The following is a 27,132-nucleotide window of genomic DNA, read 5'->3' on the forward strand; positions in this document are numbered from 1 at the left end:
TTGCCTTGACAGTCAAGTCCGGGGAGACTGCTTCTTTGGCCGTTCTGTTCTCCTTGACTTTCTGGTGTGATCTTGGTTCGCAGAGCCACCACCTGGGTTGGTATTGCTGGGGTATCTATTCTAAGGTAAGGAATATATCACTATTGTGTCTCTTTCAGATGCACAAGTTACTTACCTTCGGTAACGATATATCTGTAAGAGACATTAGTTAGTGATAGATTCCTTACTGCTCCACCCATCCTCCCCGATCTGCAAACCGTGTTCTAGGGTTAAGGTCATCCCTTTCAAGGCCCTAGTTTCTATGCACCAGTGGTCAGTATCTTGCAGGGCTCTGCGTTCCTGGCGCGGAAAGACGTGCACAGAACTGACATCAGCGCGCAAGGGCGGCGTCTAAGTAGCTGCCGTGACGTCATCCCGGTGATCATGACGCCTACGACGGACGCGGAGCAGCACAAGAACAATTGTTACTTACCTGTAACCAGGTGGTTCTCCAGTATTGGTGTCTTTCATAGATTCACATGCTTGAATATTCCCCGTCGTCGAAGGGGGAGTCCCACGGTACATAAAATAGCAATAATGCTACTATATATATATATATGTAATAACATAATGCATAATAAAACAGATATAATATACACTGAAAAACCTCAACAATGGTTCCTACATAGGAATGCATTATAGAGAGAAAACTCATTTGCAACATATCAGTGTCATTATGTTAGTCCAAACTGCAGCCAATCAGGCTCAAGCGCCCTCTAGAACCTTCCCCTCAGAAGCTCAAGCCCTCAGATTTTCGTAGCACAAGTAATAAGAGCGTATGAGGAGAAAAGAGCCTCTGAGGGGAGGAGGGAGGGTCGCATGTGAATCTATGAAAGACACAAATACTGGAGAACCACCTGTTTACAGGTAAGTAACAATTGTTCTTCTCCAGTATTAGGGGTGTCTTTCATAGATTCACATGCTTGAATAGAATGGATAGCAGTAACCTCCTTAGAAGCTGAGATTGCAATAATTCTTAAAACTTGAAAACAATAACATATGGCTTAAAAGCATATAGCAATCTCAAAAGGAAATGGAGGAGGGAACAGAGGCTCACCTTATTTAAAAAGATGACGAAGCACTGCTTGCCCCACTGCGGTATCCGCTTCGTTGATGGCTTCCAAACAGTAATGTCTGGTAAAGGTGTGCCTGCTGGACCATGTCGCTGCCCGACAAATCTGGTGTAGAGGCACCCCAGCAAACAAAGCCATGGATGACGCCATCGCTCTCGTTGAATGTACCTTCCCTGGACGTTGTAAAGGCTTGCAAGCTTGCTGGTGACAAAAGGATATGGCTGCTGAGAGCCATCTTGCAACTGTCTGTTTTGTCACTGAATGTCCCTTCCGCATCCGTCCATATGCTACAAACAGTTGATCGGATTTACGGAAAGGGGTGGTCCTTGAAATGTAAAATTTCAGACAACGCTTGATGTCTAACGAATGTAGTCGTTGTTCTGCCGGAGATTTCGGATCCGGGAAAAAAGTCTTTAAGAAGACCGGTTCGTTCAAATGGAAGTCAGTAGGTACTTTCGGCAAAAAAGAAGGATTGGTACGAAGTGACACTCCATCGGGCTTAAACTGTAAATACGGAGGTTTGATTGTGAAAGCGTGAAGGTCACTTACACGACGAGACGATGTTTAGGCCAAAAGTAAAACAACCTTACAGGTAAGATACTTGATGTGTGCTCTTTGGATCGGTTCAAATGGAGGCTTCATAAGCTGTGACAATACCACGTTGAGGTGCCATGCCGGAGGAGGGCGCCTAATCGGAGGAAACTTCCTGAAAAGTCCTTTAAAGAACTGTCGGATGATTCTGGATGAACAGAGAGACGTTGAGCCATCATGCCGGAAGCGTGAAATAGCCACTAGAAAAACTCTCAAGGTGGCATGAGAGAGACCAGACTGAGCGAGGCTCCGAAAGAAAGGCAAAAGCTGCTCCGGAGTTGAGTTGATTGGGTGGATATTGGATGCAGCGCACCAATGACAGAAACGCTTCCACTTTAGCTTATATGTCTTGATGGTTGATGGAGCTCTAGCGGACGCTAGAATGTCTCTGCATTCTTGGGGCATATTTAAGGTGGCAAATTCAACGTATTCAGGTTCCATGCCGATAATTGAAGCGCGGATGGGTCTGGATGGCAAATTTGACCGTTGTCCATCGTCAGGAGGTCTGGACGTGGATGCAGATGAATGGGTGTGTATTGTGATAGCAGAAGCAGTTCCGAAAACCAAGCCTGTCTGGGCCAACGCGGGGCGATCAGTTTTAAGTGGCAGGGTTGTCTGCGCATCTTCCACAACGTCCTCGGCACCAACGGGATCGGTGGAAATGCATAAGCAAACAGTCCGCTCCAATCTATGAGTAGGGCATTTCCGCTGGACTCTGGATGAGGATGCCAACTTGCGAAAGATTGGCACTTCCGATTCACTGGGGTTGCAAAAAGGTCTATCCTGGGACGACCCCAACGGCGGAACACCAGGTCTAGAGTCGGTTGATGTAACTCCCACTCGTGAGTGGATGACGCGGACCTGCTCAGGGAATCCGCAAGGATGTTGGATACCCCCGGCAGATGGACTGCCGTCAAAGAAATCTGGTGATGAAGTGCCCAATCCCAAATCCTTTGAGCTAGACGAGACAGTGGCTGAGATCTTGTGCTGCCCTGTTTGTTCATGTAGTGCATGCTGGTGGTGTTGTCTGTTTGAACCAGCACCGACTCCCGCTGCACTACGGGCAAGAATGATTTGAGCGCTAGGAAGATTGCCATCAATTATAGCCAGGTTCGTTGTGTCGCCGTCCATTTGCCTTTGATTGAAAGGTCCAGAAGATGAGCGCCCCAGCCCTCCATGGACGCATCTGTAGTCAACGTCAGATCCGGAGACTGGGCTAGGAAAGAAATCCCTTCATCTAGATTGGCTGGTTGTTCCCACCAGAGCAAACTGTTTTTCATGCAGGGTGTGACCGTCACCTGATCGTTGAACGACCCCGACACTTGACGCCATTGCAGGTCCAATTCCTCCTGTATAGGACGAGTACGTAACCTGCAATTTGGGATCAGTGCGATACAAGATGATGCCATCCCCAGAAATTACTTTAACGTTCGCACAGAAACTGACTGCTTTGACCTGATGAGTGAGACCAGACGAATTATCTTCTGATGTCGTTCGAGGGAGATGAAGGCTTTTGACAGGGTTGTGTCTAGGATTGCTCCTAGGAAGTTCCTTCTTCGCAGCGGTGTTAAGTGTGACTTCTCCACATTGATGGTTAACCCCAGAGCCTTGAACATTTGTTGGCATAGACGTGTGTCGTGAGCCAGCTGTTGAGGAGATTGGGATTTTAGAAGACAATCGTCCAGATAAGGAAAGATCTGAACTCCCTGAAGACGCAGATGAGCCATGACCGGAGCCAGAACTTTCGTGAAGACACGAGGTGCTGATCGTAGGCCAAAAGGCAGGACTCTGAACTGATAGTGATCGTGACCCACCTTGAACCTCAAGTATTGCCGATGTCGATGGATAATTGGCACATGAAAATAGGCGTCTTGCAGGTCTATTGTTAAGAAATCTCCGCTGCAGAGAAGTCGTAAGACTTCCGATAACGTCAGCATGCGGAAAGATTGTTGTTTGAGGAACAGATTGAGAGCTCTCAAGTCCATAATGGGTCGCCGCTCCCCCGTCTTTTTGAGAATAAGGAAAAACCTTGAGTAGAAACCTTTCCCTCGCTGAGATACAGGAACCACTTCGACTGCACCCTTTTCTATTAGAAGATGAACCTGATTTTGAAGCTCTTCTAGATGGGGAGGGGGCGGGCCTGAAGGTGGAGAATGTGGAGGAATCTCTGTGAACTCCAAGGCATGACCCTTGTGCACAATGTCTAAAACCCATTGGTCCGATGTTATCAACAACCACTGGGAGTAAAACTGCGAGATTCGCCCTCCAACTCTCTGCTGAACCTGAAAGTCATTGACGTTTGTTGTTGTTGGAGCCTCTATAGTTAGACTTTCCTCTATAGGGCTTGGACTGCTGCTGACGAGAAGATTGGTGGTTGGAGTAACGCTGGTTCCCTTGATTGTACTGGCGGTACTGGGACTGCCCTCCTCGAGAAAAGCCGGACGAGGTGCCTCATCCACGCGCACCACGAAAAGGCTGTTTCTTGAATTGCAAGGAACCAAGCGACTTTGCCGTGTCGGTATCTTTCTTTATCGATTCCAACGTCTCATCGATGTGAGAGCCGAAAAGCGACTCTCCGTCATACGGCATGTCAAGTATCTTTGACTGGATCTCTTGCGGAACGATGTGGATTTCAGCCAACCCTGGCGCCGGAGCGCCGCAGCACTGGCAAGGATACGGAAAGCAGTACCCGCAACGTCCACAGCATAGTCAATTATTTCTTCTGAAGCCCTTTTTCCATCTTGAAGGATCTGGTGCGCCTCCGCTCTGGATGTTTCCGGAATCAACGCAACCAGCGCAGAAATGTCTGACCACATTTGTCGGTCAAAACGACCTAGAATGGCCAAAGCATTAGCGGCACGGGCTGAAGTAGATGCCATTGATGAAAATTTTTTCCCAATCGCATCCAAACGTCGACCCTCTCTATCAGGAGGGGAAGTGATAGGAGCTGCAGGGTTACGCGCCCGACGCTGCGCTGCCTGGGTCACCACGGAATCTGGCTTAGGGTGCGAGAGCAAGCAAGCAGGCGAACCAGTCGGGGCCTTATATTTCTTTTCTAATCGAGGGATTTGAGCAGGTAAGGAGTTAGGAGCCTGCATGATCTTCATTCCCTCCTTCCACACAAATTCAATAATTGGTATGGTGTGGACCTGTTTATAAGGCTGGTTTTTAAAGTCATAGAGAAAGCAGTCTTCCTCTCGCTGCACTCTAGGCAATTTGAAGCGGTCTGCCGCCTTATCCATCAAATTATGGAAGCTAGCGATGTCAACCGGAGGTGAATCACCGGAATCGCCCTGTTGTGGAGAGGGCGTTTGTATTCGATAGTCATCGAATTCTGCCATATCCGGGTCTTGTTCATCATCTGTATCCTGAGGAACTTCTCCTTCCTCTCTTTCCGGTTCTGACTCATCATCCACATCTCGTTGGGAATTAGTGAGGATAGCTGGACGTGGCTCTTCTGATGGAGCAGTCTGACTCGGAGGAGTTTGCTGAGGTTGAATAGGCCCTGAGGTGTCAGAGGTAGCATGGCCCGGGGTACCCTGGGGCGTAGGAGGAAATCTCCTATTGTAATCATCCAACATATGTTGGAGGTTGGAAAACAGCGATACCGGAAAAGTCGCCATAGGAAATTGCACATATTGTTCCTCCTGTTGGTCTTCAACCTCTTCCTCGTCCTCTTCAGAACTAGTGTCCTGACACTTGATAATCAAATCCGATGGACTTTGAGCATCACCAAAAACATTGTCGTCTGCAACGGATTCCGATTCATGGTCAGTTACCAACAGTGGTGAAGGTGGCTGAAGAGTAGGAGGTGGCAACTGGAGAGCAGAGTCCTGAATATTGCTCAAAGAAGACTCAGTAACGACTGTAGGAGCTGAAGTGTCCAAAGGCACTAAGGGCATATTGGCGAAAGACAGTGATCCTGAAGTGGATGCTGCGTCCTCCTGCTGTGTACCAGAAGGTAAATGTAAAGCTGTCGTCGACGCAGCCGTCGACGTAGATGTTTGACCCGGAGCAGCCGTCGACGACGATGATTTAGAGACAGTCGTCGGAGACGGTGATGTCTTGGATGTAGTCGTCGACGACGAGTGCTTTGACACAGCCGTCGACGGAGTCTTTGTCGACGGAAACTTCGTCGTCGTATCCTTGGATGTTATCTTCGCCGTCGACGAAGCCGCCGTCGACGAGCTGGTCGACGGGATCTTCGCCGTCAAAGGGGTCTTCGCCGTCGATGGGGTCTTCGCTGTCGACGGGATTTTAGTCGTCGACGGGATCTTCGACGGTGACGGGATATGCATCGTCGACGATGACTTCTTCGTCGATGGAAGCTTCTTCGTCGACGATATAATCGGAATCGTCGACGAGACTGAGGAGGTAGAGGCCTTTGCAGTCGTGAAAGCCGTCGACGAAACCCTCGTCGACGACGACGAAGCCGACGTCGTCGTCACAGTAGTCGTCGACGAAGCCACAGCAGCCAATCTCGTCGATGGAATGGTCGTCGACGAGCCCGTCGACGACCGCGCTGACTGAAGTGTAAAAACACTTGTAGATGCTGGAAAAGACGCCTGAGATCCAGGTCTCGTGGGCGTAGTCACAGAAGTGACAGTAGCAGTAGGTTTCCCTGGGGCTACTGTTAAGGCCAGCTTTTTCTTCTTCAGGAAAGGAGATGTTAACTCCTGAACACTGCCACGCTTAGAAGGGACAGTTGAAGGACCTGACTGGAAACTCTCTGCATCAGACAAGACTCCTTCCTTGTCCTGAAGGCGCTTCAACCATAACAAAAGACGACCTTCCCTGTCCCTGAGAGTCTTAGCAGGAAAAGTTCTACAGAACTTGCAGTCAGCCACCTTATGCTCAGGATAAAGGCAGTACATACATTTTTGGTGGGGGTCCTTCTCAAACAGACGCAGTTTCCCACAGGAAGAGCAAGGCCTAAACAAAGACTTCTTACTTGACATCCTGAGGAATACAGAAGTAGAAGACAAGAATGAAGAAAACTGAGCAGAGCTCAGGGAGACTCCGTTCACATGACGTGCGGTGGAAAATCTGAGGGCTTGAGCTTCTGAGGAGAAGGTTCTAGAGGGTGCTTGAGCCTGATTGGCTGCAGTTTGGACTAACATAATGACACTGATATGTTGCAAATTAGTTTTCTCTCTATAATGCATTCCTATGTAGGAACCATTGTTGAGGTTTTTCAGTGTATATTATATCTGTTTTATTATGTATTATGTTATTACATATATATATATATATATATATATATATATATATATAGTAGCATTATTGCTATTTTATGTACCGTGGGACTCCCACTTCGACGACGGGGAATATTCAAGCACGTGAATCTATGAAAGACACCCCTAATACTAGAGAACTTCACCTTCCGACGCGCAGGGGAACTGCTGATGAAAACTTTCCAGGTCCAGTCTGACGCCTGGGAGTAATTCTAAGGTAAGGAATCTATCACTAACAAATGTCTCCTACAGATATATCGTTACCGAAGGTAAGTAACTTGTGCTTTAGTGACCATCACCCTCTGCTGATGGTATTGAACATCAAGTCCATGCGGGCTAGCGGCCAAAAATTAGCAGAACATATTGAAACACAGGGCACAAATGGCTTCCGCCTCAGATAGACAAATATGAGTGGATCTTCCCTATTTGGGAAGGTTATCAAAGATGATCCCACTGAATTTTCCGTCTGCACACAATTAAATTCTACCCCACACCAAATAATAGCCGCTTTAATTGCAATTACTGGAAATTTGAGTTTAACCGAGAGGACCAATAATAAATCCAACGGGTAGTTTGACCACGACTGCTCTCGGGAAAACTAGAATTTGAAAAAGGCCCTCTAGATCCTCCCTAGAAATGGAGAGGAAATCACAAATTTGACATGTTCCTATAAATAGGCTGTAAGAAAACGGAGCGTGGAATTGCAGGAGTTAGCAGGGGCCAATTTACAATAGGTAGCTGAAATAGGGGATGCTATACTTTTCTGGAAAACCATAAATCAGCCATTCCTAAAGGACTTGTGAGCATCCAGGGTAGAGGCAATTGTACAACAAGCTTAAATGATGCCCCTAAACTGTAGGACCTGCTCTCAAAATCCCAAGAACAGAAATGAATTCGAACATAAGATGAAGTCTCTAACCATGTTTCCAGATCAATTGTCGTTCGCTTAGAAAACACAAATTCGAAATATTTGACCTTTTAACAGAACAACAACCGGAAGTTCTTTTTATGAAAGAAACCTGGCTAGATGAGGAGTCCACCCCAGATATTCTAGAGGCTCTACCCCAAGATTATGGCATACTAAAATTGGACCAAAGGGGAGGAGGTATTGTAATTATCCATAAAATCGAACTGACATGCACCCTGAAAGCGGTTACGATTAAGGATAGTGAAGCTGCCTACTTTGCGATTAAATACAGGCCTAATATAACCTTTAATGGCTACCTAATCTACCGCCCGCCGGGAGGGTCCACAAACTTTATAGACAGTTTGACAGAGGTAATTGCACAATCTGCTCTGCGTTACAATAAACTTCTTATCCTAGGGGATCTAAACCTCCATCTTGAAGATGAAAATAATAAGGATGCCCGAGGATTAATTGCATCCTTAGAAATATTTAATCTTAAATTACAATCCCTAAAATCTACCCATAAGGTGGGTCACCTCCTTGATCCGATCTTTGCTAACTGGGAGGGATTGGTGGTCCAACCTCCTATCCAGGTACTATGGTCAGGCCAATTTTTGATTAAATTTACAATCCCAGGAGGGCCTAAACAACTCCAACAAACCAAGCAGATGACATCTAAGCGCAGACAATGGGGGGAACTTAAACAAGCTGATTAAGAACTCGCCCTTAAGGCAGGTAGCCCCCCATTGAAAGAAAGTGTAGAGGAAGCCTGGACGGATTACCAGAATTGGCTAACAAGAGCGTTGGACGCAGCTGCACCATGGACAACCAAGGCGCCTGTAAGATGTTCTAAATCGGCACAATGGTTTGACGCTGACTTAAAAGCTATCAAATCAAAGTGCAAAAAGCTAGAGCGCATCTGGCGCAGTAAATATGATGAAACAGCCAAACTTAACTACAAAAATAGTATAAAGAACTGTCATATGAGGATTAGAATAGCCAAAGAAACTTTCTAAACATAAGAATTGAATCAGCTGATAATTCTACCAAGGAACGCTTTGTTATCTACAAAGAACTCACTTCATCTGATAGGACTATAGCCCCAGATATACACACTCTACAGCAACTTGCGAAGCGATTGCTGACTTCTTCGTCCAAAAAGTTGAGAATATCTACAAAACCTTTCCGAAGGTCATGGATGGTCCGATTACTAACCATGCCACTAATATTGAACCGACAAATACTTGTCACCTAAACTATTTTACAGTGCCAGATAACACTGAGTTGCTGAGAATCATCCATAGTATCCAATCAGGCTCCCCCAAAGACGTAGCTCGCCCCAAGATCTTCAAAAACCAGGCTGAACTTGTTGTAAATCATATAAGCCATATGGCTATATTATCTTTCCAGACGAGCCACGTACCACAAGACTGGAAAACAGCTCAGGTTATCCCTGTCAAGAAAAAGGCCAATCTCAGTATAACTCAACTGGACAACTATCGTCCTATATCGCTCCTACCCTTCTGCGCTAAGGTGGTGGAAAAAATAGTCAATGCCCAGCTGATAAAGCACTTAGAAGAGGGTCATCATCTCCACCCCTCGCAGTGAGGATTCAGAGCGTATCATTCTACCGAATCAGCTCTTCTCTTTTCCAAGGAGCTATTAAGAGGTAGAGTAGATGAGGGGATGACAGCTGCTCTCCTCCTATTAGATCTGAGCGCGGCATTTGATACCGTCTCTCATCCCCTACTACTCTCACGCCTTAGCGAAGTTGGAATTAAGGGCCTAGCTCATGAATGGATGCGTGCATTCCTAGCAAATAGGCAATTCCAAGTCCACTGCCCTCCTTTCAAATCGGAAGTACGAGCACTCAGGCACGGGGTGCCGCAAGGCTCAATCTTGAGCCCTACATTATTCAATCTTTATATGGCACCCCTGGCCAAGATAGTCGAGGCGTATGGGGTCGAGATAGTGTCATACGCGGATGACACCCAGCTGGTAGTGACACTCTCTCGACCTCCTGAGGAAGCCTCGGCTAGTTTCTCGGCATGCCTCAGTGATCTAGCTAGATGGATGAATACCAACTGTCTGTGCCTTAACGCAAATAAAACAGAGCTTCTCGTGTTGGGAAAGACTCCGTCCATCTGGTCGTCTGCATGGTGGCCATTAGAACTCGGCGACATTCCAAAGCCCTCTGAGCAGGTGAAAAAATTAGGGGTCAGGTTTGACTCAACTCTTTCCTTTGAACACCACACCAGAGTGATTGCAGGCAAATGTTACGGGATCCTTAAGACTCTACGTAATACCCTGGACTCCCTCCCTGCAACTAGTAGGAAAACTCTGATCCATGCTCTGGTAACACCCCATCTTGATTACAGTAATTCACTGTACATGGGTCTGAGCAAAAAAGGTCTTCAACGTCTGCAATGCGTGCAAAACGCAGCTGCTAGATTGGCACTTAACCTATCTAGAAAGTCCTCAGGGAAACGTGCCTTAGCCACACTTCACTGGCTGCCCATACGTAAGCGCATTGTATTCAAAACAATGTGCCTGACTCACCGCATTGCCCAAGAAAAAGGACCAATATACCTTCAAAAATGACTGACCAAGTATCAACCCAAACGGTATTAAAGATCTCAAGGCTGTATGTTTTTTCAAGTGCCCAGAATCTACCGGGCGCGTATGGGCGGTCGGTCTTTCAAATACTTGGCCAGTAAACAATGGAACTCATTACCCATTGAACTCAGGAGGGAGCCATCAGAGAAAATCTTCCGGCAAAAACTAAAAACCTATCTGTTCCCGAAGCTATGAGCACCCTTCATTGCTTCCTATCCGTGTAATCCTTCCTACATCCGGTAACAGCCCAGTCCTTTGTTCATAGAGCGCGGGGACACACTATTTCTAGTGTAACCAGGCGCTATATAAGATGCTTTTATTAATATTATTATTAATATTTTTATAGTGCTTACTACCCCTGACAAGGTGCCTTTTCGGCGAGTAGCACACTACTCCGGAACCCAAAAAAATTATGGTGATAAGCGTAAAATGGATAGGCCCCACAAGGAAAATTGTCAAAGAGACTGCATTGTTGTAAACTTTCACTCCCCTAGGGTGGTAAAACTACTTATTTTTTACCTTGACGTAGGCTAACCACTACAGACAATCATAAGAGTGAAATTGAAGCTGAACCCCTTGTTTTTTGTAACCAGTTTTTGTCGCACAGCCCAACACACAATGGGCCGAACCGCCCTACATGTCCCCCTAGACTCCATGCATCCCTTTACATTTCTAACAGATTTTCCCCACTGGTACAATGACCAAGATTGACTGCAGGGGACCCCTGACCCCACAGTAACCCCTGGTAGTATAGCGGATCTCACATGAGTGGAAAGCTCGGGCTCTAGTTTGTGCAGTACAGGTATTAAAGTTAAGATTATATCATGGAACATCGCAGGTATTAAAAAATAAACTGGAACATAAGGACTGGGTGAGTCTGATTAATGCAAACCAGATGATTTGTCTACAGTAAACCTGGCAAACGGGGGATTTCGAAATAGATGGGCGCAAGTCTTTTAGTACCCCGGCGACCCCTTCCCAGCACGGTCGGGCAAAGGGGGGAGTTTAGCTCTACAAGTATCCGCCACCTGCCCAGTAACAGTAAAAAAGATATTAGCCATCTTACCCTATTTTCACATTTTCAATTTTCAGACTGTTGAAATATCGAACCTTAAGCTGATTAATTTTGTATCACAGTGTTTTTGATAGCACAAGGAATAGGGTCATTCTTGATCTAGGGAGGGAGCTGGAATCCTTCGAGAGTCGTGTTGCAGATAATAGTTTTTATTTATGGGTTTGGGATTTTAACACTAGTGCCTAACAGTAAGATTTGTGGCTATGCAACCGTGTATAGGGGTAAGCAGACCCATATTTCACATAACCCATATGGGGAGGCCCTAAACCAACTCCTTGTAGATAAATCTAGCATGTATGGTAAATATACAAGATAGAGAAGGAATGACAATCCCTACTTTCCAAGATAATCGCAATGGCTCTATCATCGGTCATAGCCTTTTCTCAGAGAGTGCAAACGGGTTGGTTGACTTTTAAAGTAGAACCAAGCCATTTTAGTGACCTTCACCCTCTGCTGATGGTATCGAACATCAAGTCCATGTGGAAGGGCACAAATGGCTTCCGCCTCAGATAGACAAATATTAATAAATCTGCCCTGTTGGGGAAGGTTATAAAAGATGATCCCACTGAATTTTCCATCTGGACACAATTAAATTCTACCCCACACCAAATAATAGCCGCTTTTATCAAGATATTAATTGCAATTGCTGGAAATTTTAGTTCAACCGGGAGGACCAATAATAATATTATAGAAGGAAATGTATACCTTGTGTCAATTATGGGGCTTCTATCTGGGGTTTGATTAATTGTCTCCATTTACAGATACAGGAGAACCTGTTCTTATGGCGTCTATTGGCTGTGCCACGATCAACCTCTTCTTACATTGTCCAACATTAATTTGCGGTTCCCTTCTAGAGGATAGCCTGCAGATTAGTCTGATCACCTTATGGCACAGTATATGGAGCAAACTGGCACTACATTTACTAGAGAGGTGATTGTAGACTGCCGAAACCTAGAGCTTAGAGCAAGAATTCCATTGTAGGCCTATGCGAATAGCCTTCTAAAGAAAGTGGACGGGACCATGAGTATTGAGGACCCTGCCAGTATACTACAATTTAGTAAGAAAGATCTATTAAAGAAAACCCTGATTGGGATAAGGATGGCTGACCTTGAATCTAAAGAGAGCCCTAACTTCACTGTGCCATAGTATCTTTCGGGCGCGGTACATCAATGTGCAAGGAGCGATCTTTGTTGGTTTCTAATATACAGCACAGATTCTACCTCACTCGATTGAGATTGGACATTCTACATTTCATGCTCGCTTTCCTTAAGATGGGGGCTTAGCCCCAAAAGCCACCTAAGTGTCCATGCGACGGCAAGTCAAAGAAGTCCACTGTGCACTTTATGCTTTTTTGCAAATGTTAGAGTGACCTAAGGAGACAAATACTGCGACCACTGTTCATACAAGAAGGTCTCATCTATTATAAAGATGTTTTTAACATGATATGTAATCTGTACAATGTGGCTTTGAGTTATAGAGAATCTGTTTCTATCGCCCACGCTGTTCGTAGAAGGAAACTGCTTGCACACTTGGAAGCTCTTACTAATGAAGTTGTGCAATGAGGACTCTTGGCCTCCCAACAATCTATTGCCACTGGGTTTGAGCTAGGATTTGTATCACTGTCTATTTTAATACTTGATTTTAAATGGTGCCTGGGCCTCGCCTCCCTCCCCCTTGACTTTTATATATTTGTGTTTTTAAATGGCAACTTTTTGCACGATGTCATCAACCTTAAGTGTGTGAGTGAGACGAACCATAACATGATTTTTTTGTTAGATTATTTATTCCCCAGGGTTAAACATTTGCAACAAAACCTGAGAACTGTCCATGTTCTTGATGAATCTTTGTAGTGACTGTGTGCCTACTACTCATTTTTAGTTTTCACCTTGGCAGAGCATGAGCTGTCTCTGCTAGACATTTTGTATACATACAGTGGGCTTAAAGCCTGCCCGTAGCTTACCATGTTACCATTAGTGTTGCTTTAATTTCCTTTGTCCCCTTTTGTTTTGGCATGCTTGCGTTATGTCCTCTTCTTGTGTTTGCCACCCCCACTCCCCCCCCCTCCCTGGAGCATGGACCAAGTACTTTTCGCATTCATTTCTCCGGTTCTTGTAGCTACTTTATTTTGGATGCAACAACTCCATATGAGTGCCTGTGTTTTAAGTCCATCTCCCATATCCCCGTCCATGTAGCTTCTATTACCTCCACCCTTCCATGTTGCTTCTTTCTTTTCCCTCCCAACCCTCTGCCCAGCAATATAACCAAATGAGCTCATCTATGACAGTGATTAGGTCTGTTGTGTAGCGCATAAGACACATATCCTTGGACTGTAAAGTGTGACTGAGTCTGCTGCCTTCCAAATAAAGAACACTTCAAAATTATTTCTTGTCCCCCAAATATTATTTATTGAGCCATGTTCTTCTACTTGGTCAAAAATACGGTACTCACCAGTGCAGTGCCTCTGTAAAAACACTGACAGAATCCATTTGATATGCTTCTCTTCTGAGATTAAGGACCCCCTAGAACTTGAACTGAGGCTCTGACGTAGGCCTTTGCATTCCTGTATGTCATGGGTCCTCGCAAACATTTGCTCAGGGGCCACAGGGTATGGTCTGTGGTGTGACCGAAGGCCGTACTGATGCCAGCGGGGGTGGCGGTTGGGGGTCTGGGTGGGTCAGGGACTTATAAGGCAGTCTAAGAAAGAAATAAATAAATGGACAAGCATTTAGTTGTCACTTCATAACATCATTTAACCTGCAAATAAATGCTTGCCCGTTTATTTAACATTTTTTTCTGAATATTAGGGCTCAGCAAGTAAACAGCAGCGTGTGCTGCTTTTGAGCAGGGGCTGCATGTAAAGGTCAAGATGGCCACAAGAGCCCCGGGGCCGTCCTTTGACTATCTCTGCTCTAGGCAACTGCACCCTGCTCTGCACTGCACCAGTCCATTCTACTCCACTCTACGCCACTCTACATCATTGCACTGTATGCCATTTCAACTCTATGCCACTGCATTCTCCATCACTCTACTGTGCCCTACTCTACACCACTATACTCTATTCCACTCAACTCTGCACCACTCTATTCTACACCACTGCACTCTATGCAGTTCCACTACACCTACGCCACTGCACTGTACTGTCACTGCACTCCCATCGCCACTGCACTATATGCCAACAACTTTCCTCTCCTCTACTCCAATCTGCGCCATTGCACACGACTCTCTATGCCACAACATGACTAAAAGACATTGTCAAAGCCAATAGTACTTGAGTAGGTGAAGCGTATTGGCTTTGCCAATGCTTGTTCTTTCCCGTTTATTTCCTCTCTCCATTCACACTTCTCACTGTCTCTCTCTTCGCCTCTGTGTGTTCTTGCTGTCCTGGCACCGTTACCCGCTGCTGTTGACTTCGGTGCTGCTCTCTCTTGTGCTGCGAAAGGCTCTGCTGTAATTTGAGTGGCAGAAGCAAAGCCACCGCTTAGGAAAGTGTCAATGACTCGTCCAGCTGCAGCGCGCGCTCCGAACCATCGTAGACCAGTTACTTTGGAAGTAGAGCGCGTGTCACAGAGAGAACGTAGCATCGCGGCAAGAGCTGCCGCCTTTGGAACTGGAGATCAGGGTTCGAGTCTGGGTTTCGGCTCATCCTGTGGTTCCACATAACTCACTCCTCCCTTAAAATACTATAAATAAAATTTAAAAAAGAACGTGCAATTAAGTGATCCAATGCATTTGAGTCGACTTAGCTCTATATTGTCAAGTGCTCAAGTGCTCATAGGGTCAGCCCTGCCTCACTGCTCCTATGAGGATATATATCCTCATAGGAGCAGTGAGGCAGGGCTGACCCTCAGTCCACCAGAAGCCATCCCACCCGATGGCAGCGAATGCCCCTCACAGTGACAGGTGCCCTTGAGGGAGTCCCGCCCACGAGTAAAGACAGCCAATGAGAGCAGCCTCCTTCCAGTACGCCTCCACTCAAGAGACCCAGCCCTGTCATTCCCACCTCGTTGTGCAGGTGAGACAGCCCGTAGCAGCACTGCCTCGTTTCCAGGACAGTAGAGACGTCACCTGTGACATCCCACCTGTGTAAACCTCAAGTAATACAAATGAGGCCCCTAGTAACTGCCAGGCGCGAAGGCGCGCGCCCTGTGTCCCTGCCGCTGGGGTTGGCCGGGCTAGTGACCTCATGAGGTAGGCGGGTGTTCGATTCCCCTGGGACCAATGATGGTGTCACAATACAAATAGTGGCACTTTGTGGCATATAAAGGGGTAGTCTCCTCTAGAGGTCACTGGTTCGTTTTTATCTTTCTTTATGTTTTACAATACCTCGCGCTCACATAGTTTTTCATTGTGTACAACTTTTTGAGGAGTTTGCCTTTACATACAAATAATATTTGTTTTATATTTGTTTAAGCATGTTAAAAGCAATGTCAAAAATACATCAGCACTTTTTGCGTGCCTCATTTTTTCATCAATTGTTGTTGAAAGATAAATTAGGCCCAAAATTACAGACAATCTAGCTTTATGAAAGAACTTTTAGATTTCAATTACAAAATAACACTTATCAGCACAGTCCCTTTTCTATTGATGATTTTCGACTGGAGTATTAATTTCCCATTAAATGGAAGATTCATCTGCCCTCCTTTGTAGTTTTCATTTATGAGCTACTTAGATTGTTCCACATTTGGTGAGATTATACTTTCTAAATCAATGCAGAGCTATAAAGAGACATTATTTTCACAAACTTAGAAAAAACTGTAGTCAATAAACAATAAGTTCCTAGAAAGATGTGTTCTATTTGACAGACAATCAATCAAATCAATCATGGGTTGGTAAAGCGCAACTACTCACCCGTGAGAGTCTCAAGGCGCTGGGGGAGGTGGAGAGCAGATCTGTCAACGTGCTTGGGTCATTCAAAGAGACAGGGCTTCAGGTTCTTTCTGAATTGGGGTAGCGTAGGAGATAGTCTGCGGTGGAGAGGTAGGGTGTTCCAAGTCTTGGCAGCCAGGAAGGAGAAAGACTTTCCTTCGGTTCTGGTCTTGCGGATCCGTGGGGCGGTGGCTGTTGAGGTATGCTGGTGCGGCGCTGTGGGGCCTTGCAAACGTGGGTGAGGAGTTTGAAGGATATTTTTCTGTCTGCCGGGAGCCAGTGGAGTTCGAGGAGGTGTTGACTGATTTGGCTGAGCCGGGTGAGGTCGAGGACCAGCTGGCTGTGGCATTCTGGACATTCTGGGGCTTGCAGAGGCTTTTCTGGGTAACGTCTGTGTAGCGTACGTTGCTGTAGTCGAGTCGGCTGCTGATGAGCGCGTGAGTGGCGTTCTTTCTTGATTCGGTGGGGATCCATCTGAGAGTCTTTCACAGGAGGCAGATGGTATTGAAACAGCCCAAGGATACTGAGTTGATCTTATGGTCCATAGTGAGCGATGCATCTAGTATAATGCTAAGGTTTCATGCGTGCTCCATTGGGGATGGGGGGAGTTCCTCGAGCAGAGGGCCACCAGGTATCGTTCCATGCGGAGGGGGTGGATGCCAGGATGAGGACTTCTGTCTTGTCTGAGTTGATATTAAGGAAGCTGTTCTTCATCCAGGTGGCGACAGCTTTCATCCCTTCTTGGAAGTTGTGCCTAGTGACTTTGGGTTAATTGGTGAGGGAGAGAATCAGCTGTGTATCGTTGGTCAAGATTGCAGCGAGGGGGGCCAGGTAGATGTTAAAGAGGGTGGGTCTGGAGAGGAGCCATGGGGCACTCCACAGTTGGTCTCTGTCGGTTCCGAGAGGTATGGCGAAAGTCAGACTTCTTCTGTTCTGCCTGTGAGGAAGGATCTGATCCAGTCGAGTGCCCGGTCACTGATGCCAGCGTCGTGGAGTCTAGTTGTTAGGGTGCGGTGGGAGACGGTGTTGAATGCTGCAGATTGGTCCAGGAGGACAAGGGCTGCGGTTTCACCCTGATCGACGAGGGATCGGATGTCGTCAGTGGTGGCGAGGAAGGCGGTTTCGGTGCTATGATTGCTTGGGAAGTTGGGACACCAGATTGGGAGATGTCCAGAATGTTGTTTGTTTCTATGAAGTCGGCTAGTTGGTTGTTGACAGCTTTTTCAATTACCTTAGCTGGGAAGGGGAGCAGGGAGATGTCCTGAAGTTCTTATGGTCTGTCGGGTCCGCGTTGGGTTTGTTCAGGAGTAGATTGATTTCTGCCAGTTTCCAGTCATCGGAGAAGGAGGCGGTCTCGAGGGAGTAGCTGATGACGTAGCGTAGCTCAGGTGCGATAGTGGGGGTGACTCTGTGGAAGATGCGGTGCGAGCAAGGGTCCGGTGGTGCTCCAGAATGGATGCTTTTCATAGTCTTTAGGGTGTCGTCTGTGGGGACGAGGGTCCAACTGAGCAGGGTCTGTCGGGGCATCCATTGAGGAGGTTGCTGGTGTGGTGGGGAGGTCCTGGTTGTCGAAGTTGTTGTAGATAGTCTTGCTCTTGTGGTGGAAGATGGTGCTGAGTCTTTTGCAGAAGTCTTGGGAGGGTGAGACGTCTGTGGTTTTGCTGCTGGGTTTAGTGAATTCCTTAATGATGGTGAAGAGCTCTATGCTGTTGTGTGCGTTAGTGTTGATTCGGTCTTGGAGGGCCTTCTTCCTTGTGTTTTGATGAGGTGGTGGCTGCTTTAAAGGCTGTGTTGGCTTCTGTCGTTTTGTGGTTCCAACAAACAAAGCGGTGTGGGGTCGTGGACCCTATGTCAGGAGGCTCTGCGTCTCTGGACTTGGCTGGAACGTCAAGGCATTTCCTTGGTGGTTCAACACTTGGCAGGTTCTTTGAACGCCAGGGTGGATGAACTCAGCCACAGGTGCATCATAGATCACGAATGGCGTCTTCACTCGGAGGTGGCGCATGGTCTCTTAAAACAGTGGGGAGAGCCTTGGTTAGATCTATTCACCACCAAAGAGAACGCACAATGTCAGCAGTTCTGCACGTTGGAATTTCCAAGGCGGCACTCGCTCAGCGACACTTTTCATCACTAGTGGATCTGTGGTCTGTTGTGCGGCTTTCCGCCTATACCACTTCTGCCCAGAGTGCTGAAGAAGATCAGGTGCGACCAGGCCCAAGTCATTCTTGTGGCTCCGGACTGGGTTCGAAGAGTTCGAAGAGTATGGTATCCCGTGAGTTTGGATCCCCCGATCCGACTGCCTCTTCTGTCGCAGCAGCAGGGTACGGTCCTCCACCCAAACCTGTCCAGCCTCCACCTCCTTGAATGGAGATTTAGCGGTGACATCTGATTTCATTTGACTTGCATCCTGAAGTCTGTGATATCATTCTGGCAGCCAGGCGTCCTTCCATTAAATCAGTATACACCTGCAGGTGGAACAAATTTGTGGCATGGTGCACAGCAAAGGCTGTGGATCCCCTTTCTGACCCTCTTTCAGAAGTCCTTTTGTTCCTTCTTTCTTTGGCCCGGCAGGGCTCTGCTCTGGGCACTATTAAGGGCTACCTTTCAGAAATGTCGGCCTTTCTCAGGCTCCCTGATCAGCCCTCTCTTTTCAAGGCCCCTGTCGTAACTAGATTTCTCAAAGGCATTACTCACCTTTTCCCTCCTATTCCATTTGTGATGCCTCAGTGGGACTTGAATCTGGTTCTTACTTATTTGATGTGCGCTCCTTTTGCGCCGCTTCACAACTATCCTCTTCTTTTATTGACTTTAAAGGCTGCTTTCCTGGTTGCCATCACCTCGGCTAGGCGCCTGAGTGAGCTCCAGGCTCTTTCCTGTAAACCTCCTTTTCTGTCTGTTCTTCCGGACAAGGTTGTGCTACGCACTCGTCCTTCCTTCTTGCCAAAGGTTGTTACTGCCTTCCACATCAGGTAAAGTATCACCTTGCCCACTTTCTTTGCACCTCCACACCCTTCAGAGGGGAAGAGAGGCTCCACTGTCTGGACCCAAAACGTGCGCTCTCATTTTACCTGAATCGCACACAACAGTTCCGGGTGGAGGACCAGCTACGATGGCTACGTAGGTACCAAGAAAGGCCGAGCTGTACACAAGAGAACTATATCCCGCTGGGTGAGGTTCTTCGGTTTTCGACTTCGTCCTGTATTCGGCCGCCATTTTGTTTCCCTTCGCCATTTTGTGTTGCCTTCACTCAGGCAGCATGGCTAAATGAGTGTTTTTGCCTTTTCCAGCTGCTACGTGTCTCTTCTGTTAAAAAGTAACCCCCTGCCCTTGTTTACGAAACCGATGTCCGGGTCTGGCCGAGTCCACTAATCCATGTCTAGGTGGATTGATCCCTGTCTCGACTGACTGTTTGGCTCTCCCTATTCTTTCCTTACTTTATCTTATCCGACTTGCCTTCGCTATTCTCTCCTTGTATTCTCTTGTTACACAACTATCCTTTGAGGCACACAAATACGTCCTGCCACCTGCAAATTGGATTGTAGGCACTAGCACTGATTAATTTGTGGGGAGGGGTGACACACAGGGTCTGAAAGAAAGGCGTATTTGGGACATTTGATAGCTTGTTTTCCAACTTTTCCTATTGGCTAGCCTTGTGTGTATTGGGAGTATACGTTGTAAATATGTGTGCTATAAAAGATTGTGCTTGATTCCGGTCTGGGAAAGACATGGCTTGTATGACATTGTTCTACATTCTGTCCATCAACTGTGTTTTTTGTAATTTTCACCCTGAGTGTGCTGGGTATACGCAGACGTGAGTCCCAGGCTCCCCACACGACTGGAGTCAAGCTATCCAGGCTGATGAAGGCTGTTAGCCAGCAACCGGTCCTTGGATGCTTGATTCCGGTCTGGGAAAGACATGGCTTGGTAGTTCGGACTGGACTGTTCCCATGAGGCACAGGGTCAGAGCTGATTTGCATATAGCCTGTGTGTAACCAAGGGTGGTGCGGAGTGCAAAAAAAACGATGGATTTAGGCCCAGATCCTTATACTGGGGTGAATGTAAGACATTGTTCTACATTCTGTCCATCAACTGTGTTTTTTGCAATTTTCACCCCGAGTGTGCTGGGTATACTCAGACGTGAGTCCCAGGCTCTCCACACCACTGAAGTCAAGCTATCCAGGCTGATGAAGGCTGATAGCCAGAAACCGGTCCTTGGATGCTTGATTCCGGTCTGGGAAAGACATGGCTTGGTAGTTCGGACTGGACTGTTCCCATGAGGCACAGGGTCAGAGCTGATTTGCATATAGTCAGTGTCTAACCCAGGGTGGTGCGGAGTGCAAAAAAACGATGGATTTAGGCCCAGATCCTTGTACTGGGGTGAATGTATGACATTGTTCTGCATTCTGTCCATCAACTGTGTTTTTTGCAATTTTCACCCCGAGTGTGCTGGTTATACTCAGACGTGAGTCCCAGAAACCGGTCCTTGGATGCTTGATTCCGGTCTGGGAAAGACATGGCTTGGTAGTTCGGACTGGACTGTTCCCATGAGGCACAGGGTCAGAGCTGATTTGCATATAGCCAGTGTGTAACCCAGGGTGGTGTGGAGTGCAAAAAAACGATGGATTTAGGCCCAGATCCTTGTACTGGGGTAAATGTATGACATTGTTCTACATTCTGTCCATCAACTGTGTTTTTTGCAATTTTCACCCCGAGTGTGCTGGGTATACTCAGACGTGAGTCCCAGGCTCTCCACACCACTGGAGTCAAGCTATCCAGGCTGATGAAGGCTGTTAGCCAGGAACCGGTCCTTGGATGCTTGATTCCGGTCTGGGAAAGACATGGCTTGGTAGTTCGGACTGGACTGTTCCCATGAGGCACAGGGTCAGAGCTGATTTGCATATAGCCAGTGTCTAAGCCAGGGTGGTGTGGAGTGCAAAAAAACGATGGATTTAGGCCCAGATCCTTGTACTGGGGTGAATGTATGACATTGTTCTACATTCTGTCCATCAACTGTGTTTTTTGCAATAAAAGATTGTGCGCCACGGAGTAAAGTGGCAGTCTCCTGAGAACCTACTCTGTACTTCTGGGACAACTGTGCTTAGCTGCAGCCAATAAACCTGGTTTTCTACGCCTAACAGAGTGTCTTGTGTCTCTGTCCGACAAGGCAGGTGAACTCGGAGATTTAAGGCGTGCCCTGCGCCGCCAGGCCCATAAGGCCCGGTTCTTCAACTGGTACCCATGTGGGGCAGCTTCCGCTGTAGCGGTTCAGCCTGAGGGTCGTGAGGAGCCTCGCAAGAAAATTCCGGAGGATTCGTGAACCACGTGAAGCGACCCCTGCATGTCGAAGTGGACCGAAGATCTTTTGCAGCGCGGCTACTCCTTTCCGACGGCTGCTGACGACTGCTGTCCTGACTGCCGCCCTGCCTTGGCCCCTTTGGTGACGATTGGTATTGCGAGATGTTAGACGGACCTCTGTTGGCGTGAGAGAACACTTAGCTAAGTATTCGTGGGTATCGCCCACTTCTTTGTTTTTTTTGGGGGGGGGGTTGTTATTCGACCATTGCAATAGTCGAAGAAAAGGGGTGAGTATTTTTGTGCTGTGTTATTTGCTCTAACCCCTTGAAGTTTGTAAGCAGACCAGTGAATTAAAGATGCCTAGTCTTAGTAAATTTAGGAAGTTTTGTTGTCTTGGTTGCAATAGGGATTCCCGGCTGGAGGATCTTGTCCGATTCCTCCGGTTGGAACTTCCACTTATGAGCTCTATTTGAAACATGGTGTTGGCCCCATTGCCTTTAACGAGGCATGGATCCGATACACAAAGAAAGATGGTGTTCTGCAGTGCCACAAAATGGTAGCTTTGAGCCTGACATATTAGACAATCTAGAAGCAATTTTGTTCAAAAGAAAAGCCCGGCCGGCAATGTTTGATTCTTTCCGCCTCTGGCGTAAGGAAGCCAAACAGAGAGAAATTAAGCAGGCAAAAAGAGATAAGAAAGAGAAAGGTATGATGATTATACAGGCTGCCCAGCAGTTTAAAGATAATGAGATTGATCAGGCGATGGAAGTCTCAGAAAGACAGCATCGTTTGGCAATAGATAGATGTTACCCTGTGTTGCCTACTTCTCCACAGAGTAAGGATCTTGACAAAGATCCCTTAATGTCCCATTTGTTAAAATTGCCTCCGCCCTAGTTACAAGGTGCTAATGCAACCCCATTGTTACCACTTGTCCAGCCACCTGTTGTTCAGCCAGTTGTTTCGGCTCTTCTACAATTGTCCCTTCCAGTATTGCCACCCCCGCCTCCTTCGTCACCGACTCCTGTCTCTCTGACTCCTGTACCTCAGTCTTCTTTACCCCCGGTTCCTCTTGTAACTGTCAGCCCCTCTCCTGCTTTGCTTAATACCTTGTCTCCCGTTTTACTGTCAAATTCTCCCACAGCTCGTAAACGATTGGTCGATATGGTTTCTGGCCTTTTCTCCCCCTTCTTTGGGTCTTTTAACCTGACTCCTGCTCTTTCTTGAAGGCAATCCCGTAGTCAACTCCCAGGTCCAGACGAGCGAATTGTGTTGGACTCTCTTGCTCACAAATGGATCATGAGTGGTCCACAGTATAGTGTGCACGATATTATGAGCACCTTTCACCAGTGGGATGTGCCCACGCAGAGATATGTTTTTAATGTTATGTGCGACACTCTTGTCAAAGGATGGGAGGATATGGATTTGGGTTTAGCTCCCCAGGGTCTGTTAGACGTACAGGCTAAATTTGATAAAGGACTTATTGTGGGTTCTGAGGTTGAGGACGCCGTAAGGACACTTGTCACTTTCAGGTCTTTATTTTCTTCTCAGGCTTTTCTTGAACCTGATCCTGCAGTTAGACAGAAAGTTAAACATTATCCTATGAGAGAAGTTCCTCCAGTATGGAGAGAAGAGGTTCCACAGGCAGGCAATATTCCGCGTGTCCTTGCTCATTTCCAGCATATATGGGTACATGTCCCCTGGAAACGATCTGAAGTTTTGGGGCTTAAACAGTCTTTACCGGACCCTCGTAAAAATCACGCTGGGTATTATAAAGAGCTGTCCCAGACTGTTGATGCGTGTATCATGAATTGGGCCGATATTGATATGCTGATGGGAAATGTAGTCCCACAAGAGTTATGGGCTCGGATTCGTAGGGAGGACCACGACCAAGCTTTAGGTGGTAATTGGGTTGCTAAAACTGCCACGGATGCAGCACAGGTAGGTGGTGCTAAACCCGATGATTTGATTGCACAATTGCCCGGTAGGATCATCACTTTAATGAAAACGATGATGCCTACCTTAAGTGTTAACTGGGATAAGCTAGCTGCGTGTAAACAGAAGAAAGATGAGTGTCTCCGATTTCTTTACCCGTTTCAAGGAGACGTTCATCGACCACAGTGGTCAAGATATGGATACTGAGGGTGGACAGCGATTATTCGTGGATACATTTTTATTTAATTTACTTCCAGAATTATCGCATAAATTGAAAGACTTCGAAAGTTCGTGGGCTGTTTCTTCGTCTGCCCAGATATTAGCCACTGCTCAGTATTACGAGAATAGGGATAAGGAGGAGAAGGATAAACTCGAGAAAAAGACTAAAGAATTAAAAACGAAGGTTCTTTTGCAAAAGGCTTATCCCCCTCGTTCTGCTCAGCGCCAATTTCAACAGCCTCCCCAGTTTCAGAGGTTGTTACAGAAACCTGAACCCTTTTTTCCGCGACCATTGCTAAGTCCTAATCAATGTGCCTATTGTAACGAGGAAGGTCATTTTAAGAATAGCTGTCCGGTTTTATTGCAGGGCTGCGAGGCCGTGGTGCTTTTCAATCAGCACCCAGGGGTAGAGGGCGAGGTGCGTTTTCTCAGGGACAGCGTTCCTTTCCCCCTCAGAATTCTATGAATTATTTTGATCAGCAGAATACTCAGTCTGCACAATATTACAATGACGACTATTGTGTTGAAAGTGAGAATCAGGATTTTCACACTAGTTAGGACAGCCATGGACAAAGCGAGGGAGTCGTATCAGTTCCAGTGGATCAGAATGGACCTTATGTTGAAGTTGTTGCATTGGGTGTTTCAGAGCCATTTCTTTTGGATACTGGTGCAATGAGAAGTTCTATCATTCACTCCAAACTCACTGGGGCACCTTTGTCTGGCTTAACAAACTCTCTGGCGCCCCAGTTCGTAACCCGGTTTCTTGCCCTTTGCCTATCTTAATTGGTCCTTATGGTTTGGAGGCCCGCTCATTTTAACGACTGGTTGCGGCGAGAATTTGCTGGGTTTGGACTTATTGAAACGTCTTCATGCAACATTGTATTGTTCCCCCTCTGGTGTACATCTCACTTTAGGTGAGAAATTTGTTTCTCCTATGAATTTGTCTAAGGACCAACTCCCACCCGAATTGCATTCTCTTCCTGTTACGCTTTGGGCTACGGGTCCAAATGATGTTGGTCTGCTCCAAATTCCACCTTACGTGGTTACTATCAAGCCTAATGTTAAATTACAACGCATTCCTCAGTATAAAATTTCCAACGATGGTGAAAGAGCTCTGTTGGCTATCATCTATGATTTAGTTCAGAAGGGTGTGGTTGAAGAAACAAGAGGAAATGTTTGCAATAGTCCTGTTCTACCTGTTCTTAAACGTACAGATTCTTCTCAGCCTCCTGTATATCGTTTTGTGATCGATCTTCGGGAGGTCAACAAGATTGTTGTACCCCAGTTTCCTGTCGTCCCAGATATCACTGCCTTGCTCACAATGAGACTTGCTTCAGCTGCCTGGTTCTCAGTTATTGACCTCAAAAATGCTTTTTTCAGCATTCCTATTGCTGAGGAGAGTAGGGATATTCTTTTGGCTTCTCTCTCGGAGGCTGAAGTTTCCGATTCAAAGGTGCACCCCAAGGCTATTGTGAGAGTCCCTCCTTTTATAGTCAGGCTTTGAAATCTCAGCTTGATGCTTTCACTTTGCCCCCAGGTGCCACTCTTATTCAGTATGTGGATGATTTGTTGGTTGCTGCTGATTCAGAGGATGTTTGTAAGAATTTGACTGTTTCGCTATTGCGTCATTTGTCTGACCCGCATCACAAGGTGTCACCCTCTAAACTACAATATTGCCGCCAAGAGGTTACCTACTTAGGTCATCTCTTGTCGAAGGAGGGAAGGCGATTGACCCCAGAACGTATTCAAGCCTTCGCACAAATGTCTGTACCATCCACACAATGGGAGGTGCGTGCCTGTCTGGGCATTACCCCCTATTGTAGACATTGGATTCCAATTTTTGTTGTTGTTGGCTAAACCTCTGCTGGCACTTACTCTGAAAGACACACCCCAACCTCTTCCTTGGACTGACAAATGTCAGAAGAGTTTTTCCAACTTACGTACTGTCATATAGTTACTGCTTACCTATATACCGTGTTAAGTTAGCATGAGCTTATTAAATGTTTAAACGCCATTTTACCTTTTGCTGCTTCTGCACACGACACATAATTGTTGCTTTAGCTTTCAGCCTAGAAGAGCGTTGTGATTTATACGAGAATAATATGTTATTGCTCTGATAACATTGCTTAGTATACGGTGTCTGTACAGTGAGTGCTGAAGCCTTGAAGGATAAGTAAACACGGTGTTATTGTAAGGTCTGATCTTCGCACTTCCCTAGACATAACATAAATGCAGCTGCTGCCAAATCTGGCTTTAGGCGCGTTTTATATTGCTTTGCTAAGAACACACAAACACACTTGATGGTGCTTCGCATGCAGAGAGCTTGTGGAAGATGATGTGATCCTCTGCCACTGAGAGATTGAGGTATGGGGTCGCCCTGCTAAAGCCCAAAGAGACCTTCTTAGATATAATATAATATGCTAGTTAGGGAGGGTGAGAATTAGGTGTTGTTAACTCCTATTCATTTCAACATTTTAGCATGTTGTCACCTTTTGCATTTTATGGACTAGTAACTATGCTGATAACTTTGCTTCTTATAATATGTTTGCTTGTATTATCTAAGATACTGCGTTTAAGAACCCTCCATTAGTAAATAAATATTTCAAATATGCACGAGTCCTCATGTACTCCACGTTCTGGTTTGAAATGATTGTATAACGAAAGAGTGTCTATGTGTTCCACGTGACCTGAGGTATTCTAAGATCATCTTCTGGTTTGTCTAAACATTGGGAGTTTGTTATGACCAATGAGACACTGTAACTAGCTCGGTAAGGGGATTTTGGGTACTAAGGTGAGTTTTGGGCCATCCTAATTCACTGAGGTTCCAAATCTCTATGCACCGTACTGTAGGAGAATGGAATCCCTGCTACATGGCACCCATACGTTGGTGGTCTTATATCATGACACTTGAGTAGTATATCATTCATTCCTTAACCCCTTCACTGTCGTTTCCGGAAAATGGTGGTGTCGGAAAAACCTACCTGTTTGTGAAATAGGTCATTTTCAAGCTTGATTCTTACTAAACGGTTTCCTTGAATTACTACCCAGTTGTACTACAATGTTTACTTTGTCCTTCTGTATTTCTGTGCCGTCATGGCTGCCGTGGACATTCCGCAGCATAGTCGCATTGCGGTGCGCAATCATTTGCTGAATTACAATGTCACAGTGGATGGCATGGCCGTGATAATGGTGGTGAGTGCGGAGACAGCTTACCCTTACGAAATCTTTTATTCGTGGGTGACATTTCCGGCTGTGGACGGCACTTCTGGTGTGTTCCACACTTAC

The sequence above is a fragment of the Lissotriton vulgaris genome, chromosome 12 (genome assembly GCF_964263255.1).
Source record: "Lissotriton vulgaris chromosome 12, aLisVul1.2, whole genome shotgun sequence".
Classification (NCBI taxonomy): Eukaryota; Metazoa; Chordata; class Amphibia; order Caudata; family Salamandridae; genus Lissotriton; species Lissotriton vulgaris.